The sequence below is a fragment of the Ailuropoda melanoleuca genome, chromosome 13, assembly GCF_002007445.2.
Source record: "Ailuropoda melanoleuca isolate Jingjing chromosome 13, ASM200744v2, whole genome shotgun sequence".
NCBI lineage: Eukaryota > Metazoa > Chordata > Mammalia > Carnivora > Ursidae > Ailuropoda > Ailuropoda melanoleuca.
Window position 1 is genome coordinate 31,218,604 of NC_048230.1, and position 20,135 is coordinate 31,238,738.

Consider the following 20,135-nt stretch of genomic DNA (forward strand, 5'->3'; position numbering starts at 1 on the left):
CAATTTTTCAAAAACCACTTATTCTTAAGCCAAACTAACTTTTTTTCTTGAAGAAGAGATGCTATCAGGTACATTCCTTGCCAGGGCCCAAAGCTCAGCAACTCAAACGGTCGACCAAGGATCCTAAGTGTGTTAATAGGAAATATTACATAGTCCTTACAAATAGCAAGTATGGGGGCACCTGGGTGGCTCAGTTAGTTAAATGTCTGCCTTCCGCTCAGGTCATGATCCCGGGGTCCTGGGATTGAGCCTCACGCTGGGTTCCCTGCTCAGCAGGGAGTCTCCTTCTCCCTCTGCCCCTCCCCCTGTTCATGCTCTCTCTCTCTCTCTCAAATAAGTAAAATCTTTAAAAAAAAACAACAAATAGCAAGTATATGCATGATACAGAAATGGGACAATATACAAATGAAATCATGATAAATGAGGAAAAAACACAAACTAGTACATACACTGACTTACACAATGTTTAGAAATGTAAGAATGTCGGGGCGCCTGGGTGGCGCAGTCGTTAACCGTCTGCCTTCGGCTCAGGGCGTGATCCCAGCGTTCTGGGATCGAGCCCCACATCAGGCTCCTCCGCTGGGAGCCTACTTCTTCCTCTCCCACTCCCCCTGCTTGTGTTCCCTCTCTCGCTGGCTGTCTCTGTCAAATAAGTAAATAAAATCTTAAAAAAAAAATGTAAGAATGTCTAATATGCTAGAGTGACAATTTTCCTCTGTATCTCCACACACACAGAGACACGTATGTAAGTATATGTATATGCATACACGTGTGTATGTGTGTGTATAAAGCTCTTCGTCCATTAGCCTCCAGGGAGCTCAGAAGCACTGCTCAACTTGGCACTGCCCACCCTGCCTGACACAGCCTCAGGTAGGCCGCGGGCTCAGGTACCAGGCAAAGTGGCTGAGGTGATAATGACGAGGAGGAGGGCAGAGCAGGAGTTACAAACGGAAGAAGGCACAAGGGACAGGTGGCCTCAGGCAAGTGAGGGAGGCACCGGTGGGGTGGTAAGAGCATGCTTTTCCAACTCAGATGGGGAGCAAACCCCAGCTCTGCCCCTCAGCAGCTGTGTGACCTCAGGCTAGTTACATAACCTTTCTGCACTTCAGTTGTTTATCTACAGAATGGGAAAAATAGTCTACCCCATGGCATTTGTGTGGGAATGAAAGGAGTTCCACACAAGCCTTTATACGGGCTTCTCCTCGTATGACTAGTGCCCTTCCTTCCTTGACAGTTGTGGTCAGTTTCCTGGTCTGCAGAGGGGCAGCAATAACAACAGGGCGTTGGGAGGCGTAAGGGCAGAGGTATGGCCTCGGGTCTGTCCATCGCAGCCCTATGCAGATACTGGTTGTGAATGTATCCCAGGACTACGGAGTACGGGGAATAACCGTGGGGCTGTGTGACAGGCCCCGCGTGTGAAAAAAGGTTTTGGGCAGTGGCAGCATCCCTGGCAGAAGTATATACTATTTCTTAAAAGGTTGTTTTATAATTTTGTGATTCAATACTTAAAAATGACACTGAGGAGAAAAAAAATAGCCTCAGCCAACAGCGGTAACCCTTCAGCCTGTGCCCAGGCCCCTGTGTCTGGGACCCAGGGCCAAGCTCAGGTCAGCTGGCCTCTGGATATGGTGACCCTTCCAGGGAAAGCACTCAGGTTGTCAGACCTTGTGGAGCCACATAAGGGTCGGTTCATGCATTTTAAAGACCGCTGGGCATGCATAACATCAGAAAGCGAGGTTCAGTGGCCAAGCTCGAAGCTAACCCAGACCAGGGAGACACTCTGCCTGCTGTGAACCACCAGGACAACAGCCAGGGACAACTTTTTCTCCTCCTGTTCCTGCCACAGGAAGACTGACAGTAAGAAAAAGAAGGTACCAGCCAGAAAAGGCCGGTCACTCCCTCAAGAGGCCACTGATGACCAAAGTCCCAACCACTCAAAAGTCCTTCAAATAAATCGGTCAAAATCTCTGCAAAGAAGCCTCACTGAATTCCATGGCCCCAAAGACAACTGTTACTCCCCCAAATTTGTTGTAGTAAAAACAATGGCAGGTCTCCACAGACCTTCCTGACCACCTTATCCTAAAAGCACGGCCTCCCCATGCCATTTTTATTTTTAAGAACAGTATTACTACCTGAAATTGTGTTACATGGCTATTTACTTGCTACCTCTCAGCCCACCTACTTGTTACCTCTCAGCCCACAGAATATATGCTCTACAGAGCAGGCACTTAAATATTTATTGACTGAATGAATGAAAGAACACTGCACTTAATACCTAAGTAACCTGTTTATGTCCTTTTCAGAAAATTCCATATGGTATAGAAAATAAATATATCATGTACAGTCCAGTATATTTTTAGTAACTGGGCATCAGGTTTTAGCTCCAGAAGGTAACATATTATAACACTTGATAAGAGAAAGTGAGATCTAACTTCATACCCAGATCATCTCTACTGGATAGTATCCTTAGCAGGAACACAAGCCCTTCCTAATGCAGACTGTGAGCATGGCACTGCTTTTTCCACGGAACCACTGTGTACAATGTTGTTTCTGCTGGGAAAACGCATTTCTTCCAGGAAACTGAAATTCCAAGCCAGCCGCTGTCAAAGAAAAGGATCCTTCAGGAGAAGAAGGGAATATCCCTGGGTGGAGGTGACTTCTTAGATCTTTTTTTTTTTTTTTTAAGATTTTTTATTTATATGAGAGAGAGCACACGCGCATGCACGCAGGAGCAGGGGAGGCACAGAGGAGAGGGAGAGAGACAAGCAGACTCCCCGCTGAATGGGGAGCCCAACAGTGACCTCGATCCCAGGACCCTGAGATCATGACCTGAGCCAAAGTCAGATGCTTAACCGAAGGACCCACCCAGGTGCCCCACAGATCTTGATGGCATAAATAAAAGTTCCTCTGCAAGTCACCATCTACCAGGGGTTCAGAAGTGGAAATTGCAGGGCTGCTGCCACCACCAGAACTCCAAGGTGTCCACCTGTGGCTCCTGGGCCTGCCTTTGGACCAGAACCACCCCATTCCCAGTTTGTCTCACACGCCAGGCCCCCAGAGAATGGAGCAGAGGATCTGAAATGAAAGCAGGATGCAAATCCAATACATGCAGTTCTTATAAGGCACTTCCTTAAAAATATATATTCTCAAGTGGGAGAATTCTGAGATCATGTTGTGCATAATGAAGTATGCAATGCCTCCTTTATAACTTATATAACAAGCAATTTATCTAACAAATTAATTTCAGGCTCTTAAAACCCATTTGGTCAATGTCTGTATCAGTCTTTTGAAGGGGAAAAGGATATGAGTAACGAGGGAAATAAATGCAGGGTTGGTATTGCTTTGTCATACACACATAATAAATAACGGCACTTACAAAGACCTTCTCCAAAAAGCCTCTGACAGCAAACACTGGGCCCAGCTCTTGAGGGCAGCAGGGAGTTGCACCTTCTGGAAGCACTACTCTCAGACTTCACAACTCTCTCAAAATAGGCCTAGCTGTGTGTTCCAGCCCTGCTAAATCCTACTGCCTAACAACCCACAAAGTACGCTCTCAAGCGAGCACCTCTACCCTCCACGGAAAAATGGCATCTGTACCAGGAGCAAACTCCTTCCTAACATTCTCTTCAAGACCTTCCATCTTACTATTTTATTTTATATCAATGGTTCTTAACATCCTACATGCAAAATTTGGTCTGTGTGTACATGTGTGGTTTTCTAGGGAGACAGAGCATAGCGTTCAGAGGCACAAATGGGTGTACATTCCAAAAGTTAAAACACCGCTCTTTCGAGGGGAAGCAGAACTTCATCCGTTATTTTAGGAAACCAAAGTTTCTTTTTTTTTTAAGATTTTTTTAATATTCATTTGATACAGAGAGAGCATGAGTGGCAGGGAGAGGCAGAGGGAGAGGGATAAGCAGACTCCCCGCTGAGCCGAGAGCCCGACTCAGGCTCAATCCCAGGACCTGGAGGTCATGACCCAAACTAAAGGCAGACACTTAGCCATCTGAGCCACCCAGGCACCCGAAACCAAAGTTTCTCAGGGCCACCTCTGGTGAGTAAGGTTTCTACCCAGTTGGGAACCGTTTCAGATCAAACACTTTTTCCCCAGGAAAAATACTAGGAAGCCAAAGTACTCCCTGCAGCACTTGCTTGGTGGGTATGGATCCCATGCATTTCTGGGGTGCCCAACAAGAACCCGCTGGGCCTCAATAAGGTAAATCACAACAGTACGTCAGTGTGAGGTCTGCACTTAGGGTGTTGATTCTGGAATTTGTTTGGGACTCTTGACTGTTGGCATTTTCCACTGCAGGGCTTTGACACTTCATGATAACTATTTTTTCCTTAGAAACAACATTATTTTATCCAGCTTCGTAAGAAAGATCAAAATTAATGTTGAGTCTGCAACGCTCCAGTACATCACTCAAAATGCAGGGCACATCTCCACAGACACTTTCCTCCTGGGCAAGTTTTCTCTGTGACTGAGCGCCTCTACATCAAACGTAATCCTTAAGGCACAGTTTCCACCGCGCTCTGGCTCCCTCAACAAACTGTGTCCCAGGTATTTGAAATTTTTTTCAATGTCCTCTAAGATGCATACATGCACATTCCCCCTTCCATTTTTAAAAAAATTATTTTCTATTTTGGTTTTAACAAACCATTGTTCTTGATGGGCTTTTTCTAACTTGGAAATTTAAATATCATACCAACTTAAATATCTTTCAGATTCCATGAACTCTCCACTTCCACCAACCCCAGCTGCTAGACCTACTGTGATCGCACATCCTTTGTTTCTACAAGCCAGTAAGAAAGTGACCTTGTTACTCTGAAAATCTCACTTTCATTTCGAGTCTACCCAGTTACCAATATTCTTTCACACATATGGCAATTCTTGGTCTCTCTTCAAAAATGTGGCCAAAGGTATAATAAAAGAAAGGCTAAAAAAAAAACCTGTTCTCTCCTTGTCTCCTGGGCCACAATCTTCCTCTATCATTTCTTCTAAACCTAAAGGTACCCCTGTATTTGGAAAATAATCAGTTTTGGAAAAAAGTACCTTTACACTATTATTTCCAGAACAACTACATGTACAGAAGGAGAAATTATAATCTGCTGAGAAAATTGCAAAATTATTTCTAACATTATTCGCTATAATTTGACAATTCTATCTTAAGAGTCTGAGAACAGTACCATTGTGAGAGGTCTCAAAACCATTGTCCTAATTGAAATCTGTTTAAATGGAATAGTTAGTTGCTTTTCAAGTCACATAAAAGCACGTATAGACCAGAGATCCTTCCTGTTAAATCAAGGGATGATATACCCATAAAGTACATCACCAAAGCAATAAAAATTTTAGCCTCAAAATACCTTAACCATTTATCTCAGTCTAAGCACTGATCTAGAGATCTTCAAATGTTGACATACACACAAAATGAAGTATTGAACAATGCTCCTTTAAAAAAAAAATCAATGTCAGGAAAAGCAGAAATGCTCTATTCACCTAGCTGGTTTTCACTCATACATGTTTGTTCTCCATACATTTTTATTGTTTTCTTTTAAATACATCGGACCTTTCACTTCTCTGCATTCACAGACGAGAAAAGTGGAATGGATAATCCCAATCAATTGACTTGGGAATGCACGGCATTTTTCGGTAGCTTTCCATTAAAATGGTCTGTGTGGGAGGAATGTGAGCCGAGCAGAGTGGAGTGGGAAAGGAGCCCACAGGCACAATGGGGAGCAAAGGGAAGCCAGCTAAAGGTGTAAAGACCAGCAAGAAGCAATCTAGTCAGATAACTGAGAGCCAATGCCATAACTTCCTCTGTATTTAAAATCCACAGTGCTGACTCTTCATTAATTTTAGATGAATTTCACGGTAGGTTTTTTGTAATTACCAACAGCTTGCATTACTAGCTCATGAGATGGCTCTATCAATTAAGAGATCTGGTTTCCTAAGCACAGCCTCCTAGATCACATGCCCACCTCCGTGTGAAGGGAGTGCTGCCAAGGGGCTAATGAATCCTCAAAAGCAGCAAAAGGAGACCTTCCTCCCAAACCCTCAGGGGCCAGAACCCTAGCTCCCCCAGAGCACTGGGAGAAATTCGGAGAGGGAAAAAATCTTAAACTACCAAAGGTAGAAAATGATCATCTTTTACTGTAATTTAAATTTCTGCTGTTGCAATGATGCACATTTGTCACCAATACTCTTATATATTGGCCTGCCCGTCAAAGAACAGTCTTTCTGAAAGCAATAACTTCTGTTGTTTCTGCCTCTGGAAACACTGCAATAAGGAATATAAAACAGAATCATACTTTCATGAACCGAGTTCACCACCACAGGATACATATGAGGTTCACAAGGAAAGGCAGGGGCCTGTGACATTAAATGCACTTGTGTGTTCCTGGCCAGGTGGTGGCCACCAGAGCAGACGGCTGGACTTCTGGGATGGAAGGGGGTAGTAAGCTGAGACCCAAGGCATCCCAGGGAGGGGGCAGATCCACCGTCCAGAACCACAGGGCTGGGAGGACCAGCCTCCCAGTTCTCGTCTGGCTCAGGGCCCCCTTTCTGCAGACAAGAATTACCAGACCTAACAGAAAAGCCAATGGCAGAGAACAGATTAACTCAGAACACATTAAGGGGAAAAAAGGGGGGGGAAGGGAGGAAGAGAAAGTGGTATAAGAAAGAAACCCAAGAAAAATGAGAAGAGAGGCCTACAAGAAGTTAGGAGGCAGTTAGGGCATTGACCAAAAGAAAGTGACTAAAGAAACCAAGGACAAAAGATCCTGCCACATGTCACCTGGCTTGCAGGACAAGTTCATTCAGTGCTCTCCCAACAAAGGGTACCTTAGGGATCTGAAGAGGGGAGAGGGGACAGTAGGGAGAAGAGGATCTCAGGGACCCAGGGGTATGACTAGTGAAAAACCAGGCTTGTGTGCATGGGCTCCCACCAGTCAGGAACCTGCAGTCTGTGCTCTAGGTTCTTCCCCTACTGTTAATCAGTCCCTCCTTTCTAAAAAGCTGGCTTTAGAGCTTTCTAGGTAAGAGGTACAGAGACTTTCTTTAGTTCCTTCGAGGACTGTCTGAAAGCTTGACAAACACAAGACCCTACCACCACCAAATACAAATACACAAACACCGACAAGATTTCACGTTCAATTTGCAAGCAGATACAGACTTCTTCCTTCCCCTCCCCAAGGTTAAAAACCCTGATTTAAAGAACTCATTACATTATTTCGAGGAAGAAGTATAGAGTTTTGATGTACACCCTTTGGATGGTGGGTGTGTGGTCTTTTAGAAGTCTGGGCAGGACAAGAGAAAGAGAGAGGTGAAGTCTTGCCCCACGAAAACTACAGTTTTGGTGCCTCCCAAAGCTTCATGGGTTTTTTTTTTTTTTTTTTACTCCTGGGGCCAAGACCTCAATGGCAAAATAGGTACTCTACAAACAACCAAAAAATTGAAAAGCAAATATTCCAAAACACAGTTAAGTGCTTGCCTAAGTTAAAAGAAAGAAAAACTGGCACACTGACTTCTAAGCTAACTATTAATCAGGAAGAAAAAAAATCTAATTAACCATTTTTTAATTAAGAATTTATCATGCTTCATGCTATGCAAATACTTGCTTTAAGATTCTTCAAGACCTTCCTTAAAAAGAATGACAAAGTGGGTGAAGACTTTTAAGAGGCTCTCATTTAAGAGAATCACAGAAGACTGACTTCCACTGCCAGAGAGAGCCTGGACCTGCCCCGTGACAGTCCCCGAGCACAGCCACCGTCATGGGAGCAGCGTCATCTGCTGAATGCTCAAGGGATCACTGGATACCCAGCCCATGTTAACTCCATGTGGATAACCCATTTGATGAGTCCTTTCTCAAGCCCCCAAAAATTTGGCTTGAAATCATCAAACTGGTTGAAATCATTAAGAGGTTCCAAAGCTAGTTACAGGGCTTCCTGCTTGTCACTACCTCCCTAAGCAATAGCATCACAGCAGAGGGAGATACGGATATGTACCCTACAACGGGCAGAAATACCAAATGACAGGGCTGACCTAGGTAACCACCCTGCTTTACAGTGGCAAAAAACCTCTCATTTCCCTTTAAACACCAATTGGGGCACCTGTATGAACTCAAAAATAGAAAAACATGGCAAAAAAAAATCACACTTTTTTCCTTAGCTTGCTATAAAGTACCCATCTCACTGAACATTTACCAGCCAACAGTGCCCACCCACTCTGTGTGGTGCTGGGCGAGGGACCACCGGACCCTGTTGCAGCGTTGTGCGAGGGAGCCCAGAAGGAGCAGCAGGATGTTTCTGGGAGGGGAAACTGCAGCTGATGGGTCAACTCTGACAGATCACACAAAATAGCTAAAATTCTTAGGCCACAGTCCAGCTAGGACTTAGAAATAGCTAAACCTGCAATTCCCGGAAGACTTCTAAGCTGTGGGTCACATATATATATTTTAAACATGTTTAAAATTTTATTTTTTGAGATTAACACTCTGGTATTATACATTCATATAGTTGGAAGGACCTCTTTACCACCCACCCCAGAAAATTCTGGGCCCTGCCCTTGCTACACTTGCTGCCAAAGCAACTCTATCACCTAATTCAGAAACTCAAGATATGTTTTTTTCCTTCCATAAGACTGTCGTACCACAAATCAGACCTCATGAAATAAAATTCGCTTCAGGCTGTTAAGCCTCTGCCAACACCCTCTTGATTGCAGGCAAACCTTAAGACAAAAGCTAGGCTGACCAAACGGGTTTAGTCTCTGGCTCAGAGTATGATCAATAGTCATTTCTGTTGGGAGTTTTAGCCTTAAAAAAATTAATGTTCCTGCTTTACTATTAACCTACCCCATCAGGATCGAATACCACTCATCATATCCCCACAGACATTTGCCTACCCTGGGAAATTAAAACAAAAGCAACTCGTTTCCCATGGGTTTTCTACTACTCTGACTTATTTTCCACTTCGATCTTGCCTCTGAACTTAGCCAGGGCAAGCAGCTCAACCTTCCCTGAGGACAACCCCCTTCAGACTTCTAGGACAGGTACTGCAGTTTCTACCCTTCCCGGGCGGGGGCTGGGTGAGGCAGATAGGAGACCAAGGAGGAGCCACATCAAATTAGCCATTGCTATGGCCTGATACTCGAGAGGTCACTTCCAACAGGCATGTGGATTTGGGGACACCAAGATGGCTCCTATACAGCTAACGTGAGGAGCAGTTCCAGCATTTTTATCCAAGGAAACAGCAGGAGGTAGGAGATGCCCCAAGAGCAGGGGCTGTGGAGCCAGACTGCCTAAACTCCAGCTCTGTGCTTATTTCTGGGCTCCCTGCCCTCTGGATGGCTTTACCCTACCCACACCGTCAACCGGCTTTTCCTTATTTGTCATCATTAGGTCCAAACAACACTCCACCCAACACACACACACACACACACACACACACACACACACACACACTTCCCTCTACCTGCTCTCAGAGGCAAAATATCAGCAAGGTAGTGTTAAATTTACCCCGTGGTCCACTTCTAATAAAACTCACCTACAAACGTCTTCATGATCTACTTCATCTGCCAGGGGCCTCTTCTAAGATCTGCCCATGGAACAAAATCATTGCCACCTCAGTCTGGTGGGCTGTCCTACAATTACATACCTGCTCTTGCTGTCATGACTGGAAGGCTGGCTGCCAGCCTTCTGTGGTCAAGGCACACGGAAGAGTCTCTCCTAGGATTTTCTTTGGGGCCAAGTGTACCCACACTACTTTGCTCTATTCCAATCTGACCTACGCGGCAGACCACTTATTTACCTGGCTGTGATGTTAAGGTTTCCAGTGCCTGGAGGCACTGGCTGCTCACCCTCAGGCACGGGTTTACAGATACCTGACCCCTTCCCTCCATGCTGTTCTCAAGCAGCTTTGGTGCTAATTTCCACTTGAGAGTTTCTGGGCACCACTTTGGTGTCCACACTGCCGCTGAGTCACACGGGTCTCTATGTTACCTGGTTCTGCAAATTTCCTGTATACTTTTTTTTTTTATACTTTTCTCTTCTATCCCCTTAATATTCAGCTTAAAGCCATCCCAACCAGACTTGCAAGTCTCCCAGAAAACACATCATTCTTGTCTTCGATAAATATCTCCTCTCTGATTATCAGAGGACCTGGTCTAGGGACCCAATCCATTCTTCCAAAACAAAACAAAGGAAAAGAACTTTACCTAGGAAACCAGCCAATGACATCCCACATCAGTTTTCTCTCTCAGAATCACATTCACAAAAGTTGTAGAGGAAATTTAACCACCACCTCTGCCTCAAGTTTATTTCCTATTTAGAACTTCAAAGTTCTGGTGAAGATCCAGGTGTTTCCTATGATTCCCTTCTAAGTGACAGGTGATCTGAGGAGACAGACTCCTCCCCTCATCTAGAAGTTGGCCTCAAGGAGAGTGCAAGTCTGCCCATCTGCAGGGCTAGGTCTAAACACAGCTGCCTCCGTTCTCTCCAACAGGGAGTCTCCCAACATCAGGAAGAGTCTTCCCCTACTGCTGCCTAGAGCCCTCTTGAGGGCCCATCTCACATTATTCTTGAGTAGTACCAGGGGCTATTAACAAACACCTGCTGAACACCTTCGAGGGCACAGCACCCTGGTTTGCTGAAGGGAGTTGGGGTCGGGGGAGTGGGAGAAGGAGGAGATACAAATATGAACAAGGCACAACCCCTACCTTCTAGATAGAGAGGAAGACTACTATGTCCCTGACTGTGGGCTGCATATGGAAGACTCTAACCTGTGGCCTCAATTTGGAGCCCTGCACTACCAATGACATACTCAGCAAGAGTGATGCCTCCTGAGGCTGGGACAGGAAGCCCTTGCAACCTGACCCATATGATGTTTCAGGAGGCAAGGCAATCCCAGCCCAGAGGATGCAGAGGTGTGGAAGAGATGGGCTGAGGGCCTGGGCTGTCTTGCTCACCTGTTTCTCCCCAGCACATAGTAGATGCTTGATGAATATGTTTCAAAAGTGGATGACAGTTTTCAAGAATAGATTAAAGAGCAAATAAGGAGAGCAGCTTTAAATTTATCTAGAAATTCTGAAAAATAGGTGCCAAGGGAAGTGTAACACCAGTGAGTTGCAGAGTATGCACAGCCAGTGTTTTCTGCCAGAATGAATTTACATTTCTTTTCACTGCAAATGCAAGCTGGCCCTTACCTAGTCCTTTAACAAGTGCTGTGATTTTTATCTTTAAACCTCTCTTGAATGATCTCTTTCCCTCCAATTTCGCTGCCACCACTCTGGTCCAAACGACCACCTGTTTGCTTGGAAGAGAGCAGCAGCCCCCTCATGGCTCTCCCCGCAGTGACTTCCATTTATTCACCCCACTGCAGTAGAAGTGGTTTTTAAAATTCCTAATATGGGGGCACCTGGCTGGCTCAGTCAGCAGTGCATGTGACTCTTTCTCTCAGGGTCTTGCATTCAAGCCCTACACTGGGCGCAGAGCTTACTTAAAAACAAAATTTAAAAATTAAAAAAAAAAAAATCCTAATCTGAGCATGCCACATCCTTGCTCAATACCCTACGAGAGCTTCCTGTGGCTCAAGGAATAAGATCCATGTTCTGAAAAGTGCTATATGGTCTAGCTCCTCCTGCCTTCTGCCTCAGCTGGGTCCAAGCCTCTCTCCTCCTGGTTTATTATATTCCAGGCACCTTTCTGTCCCCAGGAGAAAGGGAGCTAGGCCTTTCAGAAACTGAACCACCTGCTCCCTCTTCAGGAAACAGCTCCACCCCCTCACCTCACTCCCGTTTGCACTCGTCCTTTGTAGCACCTCTCACTATTTCTTAGGACATATTTTTTAGTAGACCTTTGCTTTTCTCCTTCCTCCAGGAGGGCAAGGACCTTGTCAATTTTGCTCACCACTGTGTACCCAGTACCTAGCACCACTATCTGACCCATTGTGTATGTCCTTAAATGTTTGTTGGGTGATGAATGAATGAATGTAAGCATGGTAGAAAACCAAGGGAAACTTGAGATATGCTCTCTAAAATTTGGGTTCATTGAAAGAATCAAACAGTTTTTAGAACAGAATAATCCAGAAAGGGAAGTAAGGGGGAAAAGAGTCCATGGGAATCCATCCTTGGAGCTGTCCAGTGGGTTCAGACCCATCTTACAAAAGAAGCATGTTCTGTACCTTTGACCCAGACTTGAAATGCATTCTCCTGCCAAGCTGCAAGGGTGGCCGTCTAGTCTGGTTGGGCTTCCTGTCCCAGCCTCAGGAGGCAACACTCTCACAGAGTATGCCATCTGGAGCATGGGGCTCCAGTCTGAGACCCCAGGGTTACGGTCTTCCATATGCAGCCCCGTCAGGGATGCCTACTTTTCATGAGCAAGTCTATGAGGGCTTGCAAGAAATGTTCATTTAGGATTCTGAATTTCAATAACTAACACCAGTCCTGTAATTAGGCAGCATGCGGTAATTTTTTTTTCTCTACAACCATATCTACCATATAATTTTATATTCCAAAGATACATTTATACTATGACAGAAAATCCACCAACAGTGCTTCAAATTGAAACTATCTTGGAACAAGATTAGCAAAATGTCGATAATTATTGAAACAATGATAGATCCATGGGGCTCATTATATTAGTCTCTACTTTTGTGAATTTAAAAAATGTTTCCAGAATAAAAGTTTTTTTTTTTTAAAGGAATTTGGGGGGTGCCTGGGTGGCTCAGTCGTTAAGTGTCTACCTTCAGCTCAGGGTGTGATCCTGGCGTTATGGGATCGAGCCCCACATCAGGCTCCTCCACTGGGAGCCTGCTTCTTCCTCTCCCACTCCCCCTGCTTGTGTTCCCTCTCTCTCTGGCTGTCTCTCTCTGTCAAATAAATAAATAAACTCTTTAAAAAAAAAAAAAGGAGCTAATGCAATTATATACAAATTTGATCAGTTCTAACAAAATACTCTGCAGGATAATTACAAACTCTGATATAGTTGGGTTTCTACTATTTTACTGAACACCCCAAACCAGGCCAAAGAACCAAAGCCAATGACTCATTTTATGAAGTTTTCCTCCTATATGATCCCAGGGTGTGGCTGTTTCCCCCAAGAAAGCACCACACAAAATCTCATCGGGCATGGAGTTCAGGCGGATACTGCACTTAGCAACTCTGAGTTGTCACCTTTGATTGCCTGGTAATGAGGCCACTGGCCTCTGCCTCCTCTTATCGGAAAAAAAGGCTAAAAATCTACCCTCCATATCAAACACCACAGCAGACCACTGCAAGAAGGAGCAGAGGAACAACGTTCTGGTTGAACATGGCACCCGGAGCAAATGCGGCTGAGGCTGCACGGCAAGCCTTCCCCAGGCACAGGAGCTCAACGGTTAGTGCACCACAGAGCGTGCAACAACAAGCTACCTTAGAATGCAACCAGCAGACGTGCATATTAGCCATCTTCGTCTCATCTTCAGTCCTATGGTTACTTTACACATGGAATGATGGAAAATGCTGACCAAGAACAGAAGCTCATCCACTCTAGATCAAGATCCCCACTGTGTGCGAATCGGCAAACCCTTACCCCTCCAGCCCTTCCTGTACGTGCCTGTCACCGCTCTCAAGACTTCCCTGACATCAGCTCATTCAATCCTCACGGCCACTTGGAGGTGGGAAATTGAGGCACCAGGAGCCTAAGAAATCCCCAAGTCCCCTGAAGTAGCGCCTGGCTCCTGAACCCGGGCTCTTCATCTCTACCTTGCACAGCTCTCCCTGTGACTCCCCTTCCCCCCACCTCCTCAACCCCTCCTCCCTGCTCCCCTCCTTATGCCACACTTTCTACATGCTGCTCCCTCTAGAAACGCTTTCCTGGACACTCCCAGTTGCTAGTTCCCTCCCTTTCTTCCTTCTCAGTACCCTGTTCTTCCCCTTCAGAGGAAGGAGCCTTCACACTTATCACACTGTAATAAATACACACAATGTATACACCTCTTGACTGGTTTATTGTCTGGACTAGATAATGTGTTATGTGCCCACAGAGACCATATCTGTTTTGCTCCCCGCTGGATTTCCAACGACAGGCACAATGGTTGGCTCCAGGAGATGCTCAAATATTTATTGAATGAGTAATAATCACTGTTTAGTCAGTCCTTTCAATGGAAAGATTTTTTAAATTCTCTATTTCAAGCCCCAAATGATAAATATAACCATCTTTAGGAACACTGTTTAAAAGACAGCATTAGATGTAAAAAAGAATTTAAAATTGAGTAAGAAAACAGGCCAGCTTACACCAGCTATAAGAAACAACAGAGAGAAACTCAGAAAATGCCTATTGTGATTCTGAAAGGTTACTGCAGGAAGGATCCAAGGGGTGGGTTTAAATCTCAAACACCCAATAAGCTTATGACTGAAGAGGGCTCCCCTCACCCTGTGCTATTCTCAACTATTAGGATAAGCCCGGAAGGCACACAATTTGTTAAGTCCAATAACCTGCCTAGGGAAAAGACCTTAGAACCAACACTCCAGGCAAACCCAAAAGGGAAAGGTTACCTGATTGTTTCAAAGCCCACCCACGTTTCCCATCCCACCAGTTTCCACACAGAAGGATTGGATTCTGCTCTCAACGGTCCCACTTATGCTCATAGCGACCCAGTTTGTGGCTTCTGTTCACCAAAGAAATAGCTTGCCTTTCAAGGACTTAGGTAGCCTACAACTCCCACAGGGGCTATTCTTCAGGTTGAACAAAGTTCTCCCAATACACAGCAGATGTCCTGAGCAAGAACTCAGATTTAAACAGGTGTCAGCACCGGATAGATGTGTGGCCTCAAAGCAGGAGGAATCCTACTTTTAAACTGGAAAACTTCCAGGGCACGTGGCTTGAGAGGATTCCAAGATGAGGCAGGGTCCGCCTGAAACAACCAAAGAGCTCTCACTGGAGAGCGACAGAAGCCCTCCTCTTTGCTGTGTGACCTTGGACAAGGTACTTACTTCTCTGAACCTCGGTGTTCTCATCTCACAATAAGATTGACAGTGGTCTCTCCTATTCACAGGACCCTGTGAGGTTGAAAAGGAGACAGTGCCCCGCCACAGCAATTCTCCATAAATGATAGTTACTCAGATTATCACCTGACTACTGTTTTCTACTTTACAAAGCATGATCACAAACACTCAAGTGAGACTTCAGGAGTCCTGAATGAAAGAACTTCTTTCCACCATTTAATTTCTCAGATCCTTAGTTCATAAACTCGCATAATCTCTGATACTATGTTAGAGGGAGTCAGGGGAGGAGACTGAGAAATCAAGTCCTCCTTTAGGAAAAGAGAGCCTCGAGGCCCTGAGACACCCTTGGGCCCAGGCCCCAAGAATGCACACAATAACAAGATAAACCCCCAGGACTGGGAGCAAGCCTTCTGATGCACACTCTAGAGCTCTCTCCACCTCACCCAGGGCTAGTCAAGGGCTTCTATACTTTCATGACCTCCTAGGCTCCTTCTGGCTAATGGCATCTCATGACACTTCACCCAAAGCAATTAAACATTATAAGGAGTTTTGAAAGGGGAAACACAGAATCTTCTATATAACCCTGAGGTGTTTTAAAATTCACACGTAAGACTATTTATATCAGTGTAGGTTTCCAATCTTCTTAAAATGCTATTTATTTTTAACTTGGGACTTAAAGTTGACAAACACCTTAATGAATAGGCAGGACAGAGGGAGCTGTCTGTCCATGGCTCGTTAGCTCCTGAAGTTAATGCTCTTCATGGGGACAAGAGTCAGCCAAAGGACAGAGTTCCAGGCAAAATGGAAAACGTTCCTCCAGCCCACAGATCATGGATTATTGCCTGGGCTCCAAGTGGCAAATCTTATGAGATGTTCTCCAGCTTCACCCAGAGCCACCCACTGATGAACCCTAACCCTGCCATTCAGTACCATCAACTGATATTGGGTGCTCACTATGTGCCCGGCATGGTAGTGACTTCATGTAATCCCCGCGACTACCTATAAAGAATGCACTACTGGGCACCTGAGTGGCTCAGTTGGTTAAGCATCTGCCTTTGGCTCAGGTCATGATCTCAGGCTCCTGGGATTGAGCCCTGAGTTGGGCTCCCTGAGCAGTAGGGAGTCTGTTTCTCCCTCTCCCTCTGCCCCTTCCCCCACCCTGCTCATTCACATGCGCTCTCTCTCAAATAAATAAATATTTTTTAAAAATAAAGAATGCACTACTATAGTTCATCTAATCTAGGACCTCACTACTCTAAGACGTACCATTATTTTATGTACCAAAAAAAAAAAAAAATCACTGCCAACTACAGCTATGAGACCCCATAGATTATAAGATACTTTTCTTCAGAAGTGTTAAGATGAGACAAACTGTACTTGTCTTACCATTGTTGCAATGTGAATACTGTCCCATTTTACAGATAAAGAAACTGAGGTACAGAGAGAGAAAAAATAATTTGCCCAAAGTCACAGAGCTGCTAAATGGAAGCACTGGGATATGCCCTGGTAAGTCGGGTGACCTCTTCACAGTAAACTCAAATTTCCTGGCAGCTGCATGTATGACCCAAAAAGGTACCAGGCAGAGAGGCAGGACCGCAGGGCGCTAACTCTTGGTCTACCGTAAGCACATTAACTGTGGCGATTCTCTGAACATCTCTGAACTTGACCTTTCATATGTCCAAAAAAGGCACTGTGCTAGAACTGCCGCTCCTCTTCTGGGAGAAGCAATACAGTACAATGGAAAAAGATCATTCTGGAATCAGAAAGTCCTAGACTGAAATTCTTGCTCCACCATCTAACCAGCTTATCACTCTAGACAAGTTACTTATACTGCTCTGAGCCTCAGTTCCCTCTTCCATAAAATGAGGCTTCCACCACCTAGCTCCCTTAGAGGGCTGCCCGAGGACTGGAGAAGACGTCTACACCTACATCTAAATCTACATGTACATGTATGTTGATACAGACAGCTCTTGGAAAGAGGGAAAGAAAGTAGTCCATAGCACAGTTGAAATTCAACAAATGCTCTATTTTCTATATTAGCTGCCTTATGCTTTGGGACAGAATCAAAGAACAAACATTCCCTGTGACCTCAACAATGCCCAAGGGGGACCCTCAGGTGAGACTAAGGATCAGACAGAAGACAGCAGATGCTGAGGGATACTCGGGCAAAGAAAATGAAGTGGAAGCACCTAGAGGCCAGGGACAGTATTTGTCTAATGAACTTCCACATTTTTGAATAAATAAATTGATAGGAGAAAGGGAAAAAAGAAAGAACAGGAACTAACACCATGAACAGATATTGCTCAATAGATACGAGGATGCAGATAGTCTTATACCAAACCTGACCCAGAACACCACTCTCTGAAGTTTCAGTTTGACACCAAAAGTGAACTACAGTGGGAAGAATTTCCCATTGCTCTGGTTTTTTCTCACATTAAGTAATATTCTGTGCATTTCTCCCCTTTCTTTTCTCAAGGACTGCAGAACATCCTCAGAAGAGAGCTCTTGACTTGGAGGGAAGGCGAATCATATGGCACGAAGAAAAAACCCTCCATCCCTTTTGGTTTTTTCCACCATAACCCACAATGCCTTGCAGTTTCTGGCACACTACTGACTCAATAAAAAATGAGTTGAATGAATATTTTTCGACTACATGCAATTTCTTTTTGACAAAAACTCCAAAACATCCTGTACATTTATTCTACCTGAAAGCCTAATCTCTCCTGCTGCTTTTCCAGAAGTATTCTAAAAACAGAATCTCTAACGAACAAACAATACGTTTGGTATATGTGGTATCTCCAGCCCTCTCACAGGAGGACATTCTACTCTCTTCAAACCTCCAAGCCCCAGAAACTCAGCCCAACCAAACTCCTGCAGTTCCCAGCCTCTGTGTTACTTGTCGGTTGTCTCCATTACCACCATCCTCTGACTTGAATTGGGTTGTTAATCTCCTTCCTTTCAGGCACAGCACCTCTTCCTGGAGATAAATGTACAGGCTGAGTTCACCCAGAGCCCCCCACAAGCTGCCTGGAGGCCTTCATTGACACTCCGGGAGAGGCCCGTGGGAAAGAAACTGTCTGGCAAAAAACCCATTCTCTACCCATCACCCTTAGGAGGCTTACTTGTTTTCCCTAAGTTTAGACCAACTACCCATTCTTGGAAGACTCTGAAATACCAAAACAGCTTAAGGGTTGAGAAGAGCTAACAGGAATGTCTGTTTCACTCTTTGAATACCTCCCATGAGATAAGCTTCACGGTGTCACCTAGTTCTAAACCCTCAAACCTAGACTCCTCAAATACCCCCTTACCTTGGAGTTCAAGGATCATTTGCCCCTCCATTTTTCCTTATTGGTTTCCATATAAAAGTCAGTCATTGTTTTCCTTCCAGCTTACATCTGGCTCCTGAAAGGACTCCTTTAAATCCTTTGCTGAGAATCATCAAAACATGCAGAAGGCTGGTTCCTTTCAATTCTTGTGCTGAGTAGCCATGGTGGACTTCAAACAGGAATATGGTACCTCCCCTGCCTTCAAGGAGCCCACGCTTTCCCTTCAACTCTAAAAAAGTATGCCCTCCCTGTACAGTGTCTGTAAAACGTAGTGACAAAGTACTTCATAGCTTTGGAGGAAGAGCGAGGGTGGAAACAGACTTTGCCCTTACATTTGATGCCCCGTAACCATAACAACCGATGGTTTAAGTAACCATCAACCCACTGAGGGGCTAAGTTTTCCAAAAACCATTTTCAAAAGGGGAAAACTCCCCTGCACCAACTCCCGCGTCGGCCGTGTAATTTGGACAGCGTGCATGGAGCAACTGGAGTGGCTGTGCATTCCTTCTCCCGGTCCCTCGGTTTCGCTGGTGTGCTCGCCAGCGGCCAGCAGCCACAGCCTCCACCGTCACACCCGCGCTCCCGGGCAGGGCACCTGGCGTTAGGCCTCAGCCCAATGTCACTTGTTAACCTTCCGATCCCCCGGCTGTCGGCACGCCGCCGCCTCCTGTCTAAGGCACGCAAACCACCTCACGGCCACCCGCGATTTCCAGGAGTTGGAGAAAAACAACCCGACCACAGTCAGCCCCTGACAGATTCGCGTAAAAGTAACCGCGGTTCTCGACTTGCAAGCATTTCGTGACGTGGGCGAGGGGGGCGGCAGGAACCCGGGGCCCCATTCATAAAATTACAAGCCGTTTTGCCTTAGTTTGCCTGTGGACTGCCCTCCCTGGCCCGGGCCGAGCGCGGAGCCCGGAGCCCGCGGTCGGCAGGCTGGGAGGGACGGGCTGGCCAGCGCGTCTGTCGGGGTCAAGCCCAAACCGCCACACCCGACCCCAAAGGAAAGAGGGGTTCGCCCGGGGGCGTCGCGGGTGGGCGTCCCCATCAACACCCGGCCGTGACAGCGGGGCGGGGCTCTGGGGGGGGCCCGATCCCCGCGCCCCGCCTCACCAACGGCCGCCGGCCCCCGGCGCAGCCCGGACCCAGCGGAGTCGGACCGCCCCCAGCCCGGGCCTTCTCCGCGAGCGTTTGTTCCACCGCCCCCCGCCCGGCCCCGGTCGCGCTCACCCCGGTTCCGCTGGCTCCTTCATTGTACTGCGCCGGCGCCCGTGCTCCGCGGCCGCCGCAGCTCCGGCTAGGGCTCCGGCTCGGGCTCCGGCTCGGGCTCCGGCTCGGGCTCCGGCTCGGNCCCCTACCCGCGCGCCGGGGAGCGGCTGCGGAAATGGGCGCGCGATTGGTCAGGTCTGTTAAAGGGACCGCCGCCCACGGGGCTAGAGAGGGGCCGTGGCAGGGTTACCTGGAAGAGTCTGGATGGGAGGGGTAAAAGCTTCTTTTCTCTCCCAGCCGGGCTGCAGTGCTTTCTACAGTTCTTTGCCACTTATTGATTTCCTCTTCCTGCAGCCTAGCAAACAAGTGGAGATAGAACCCGCCCCGGTCGGAGGGAGAAACTGAGGCTAAGAGAACCAGGGGTCCCACGCGGGGCATATTCACTCAAATTTGGGTTTTAGAAGGCAGTCGTCTATCCCGTCCAATCCCAGAAATTCACTTAAAAGGGCACATTCTCAGTCTCACCCTGTAAGATTTTAACAAATAAGATCCCTAGGTCCCTGAGTCTCTAATTCCCTACTTCTGGAATGGGACTGGGGAAAATAGGCATTTTTCAACATCCCTCC

General features: G+C 46.2%; 1 protein-coding gene across 6 annotated transcripts in view; it reads right to left on the reverse strand.

Moving 5' to 3' along the window:
- TEX2 (testis expressed 2) overlaps nucleotides 1–19,655 on the reverse strand; it is a 114,275-nt gene extending 94,620 nt beyond the window's left edge. For 4 of the 6 annotated variants that reach the window (XM_034640792.1, XM_034640787.1, XM_034640793.1 and 1 more), the window contains exon 1: nucleotides 19,531–19,655. The gene's annotated coding sequence lies outside the window, so the exon portion shown is untranslated. Of the gene's footprint in view, nucleotides 1–18,285; nucleotides 19,469–19,530 lie in introns of those variants that run through there. The other 2 variants (XM_034640789.1, XM_034640790.1) reach the window with 2 other exon arrangements.
- Between the last annotated feature and the right edge of the window lie 480 nt (nucleotides 19,656–20,135).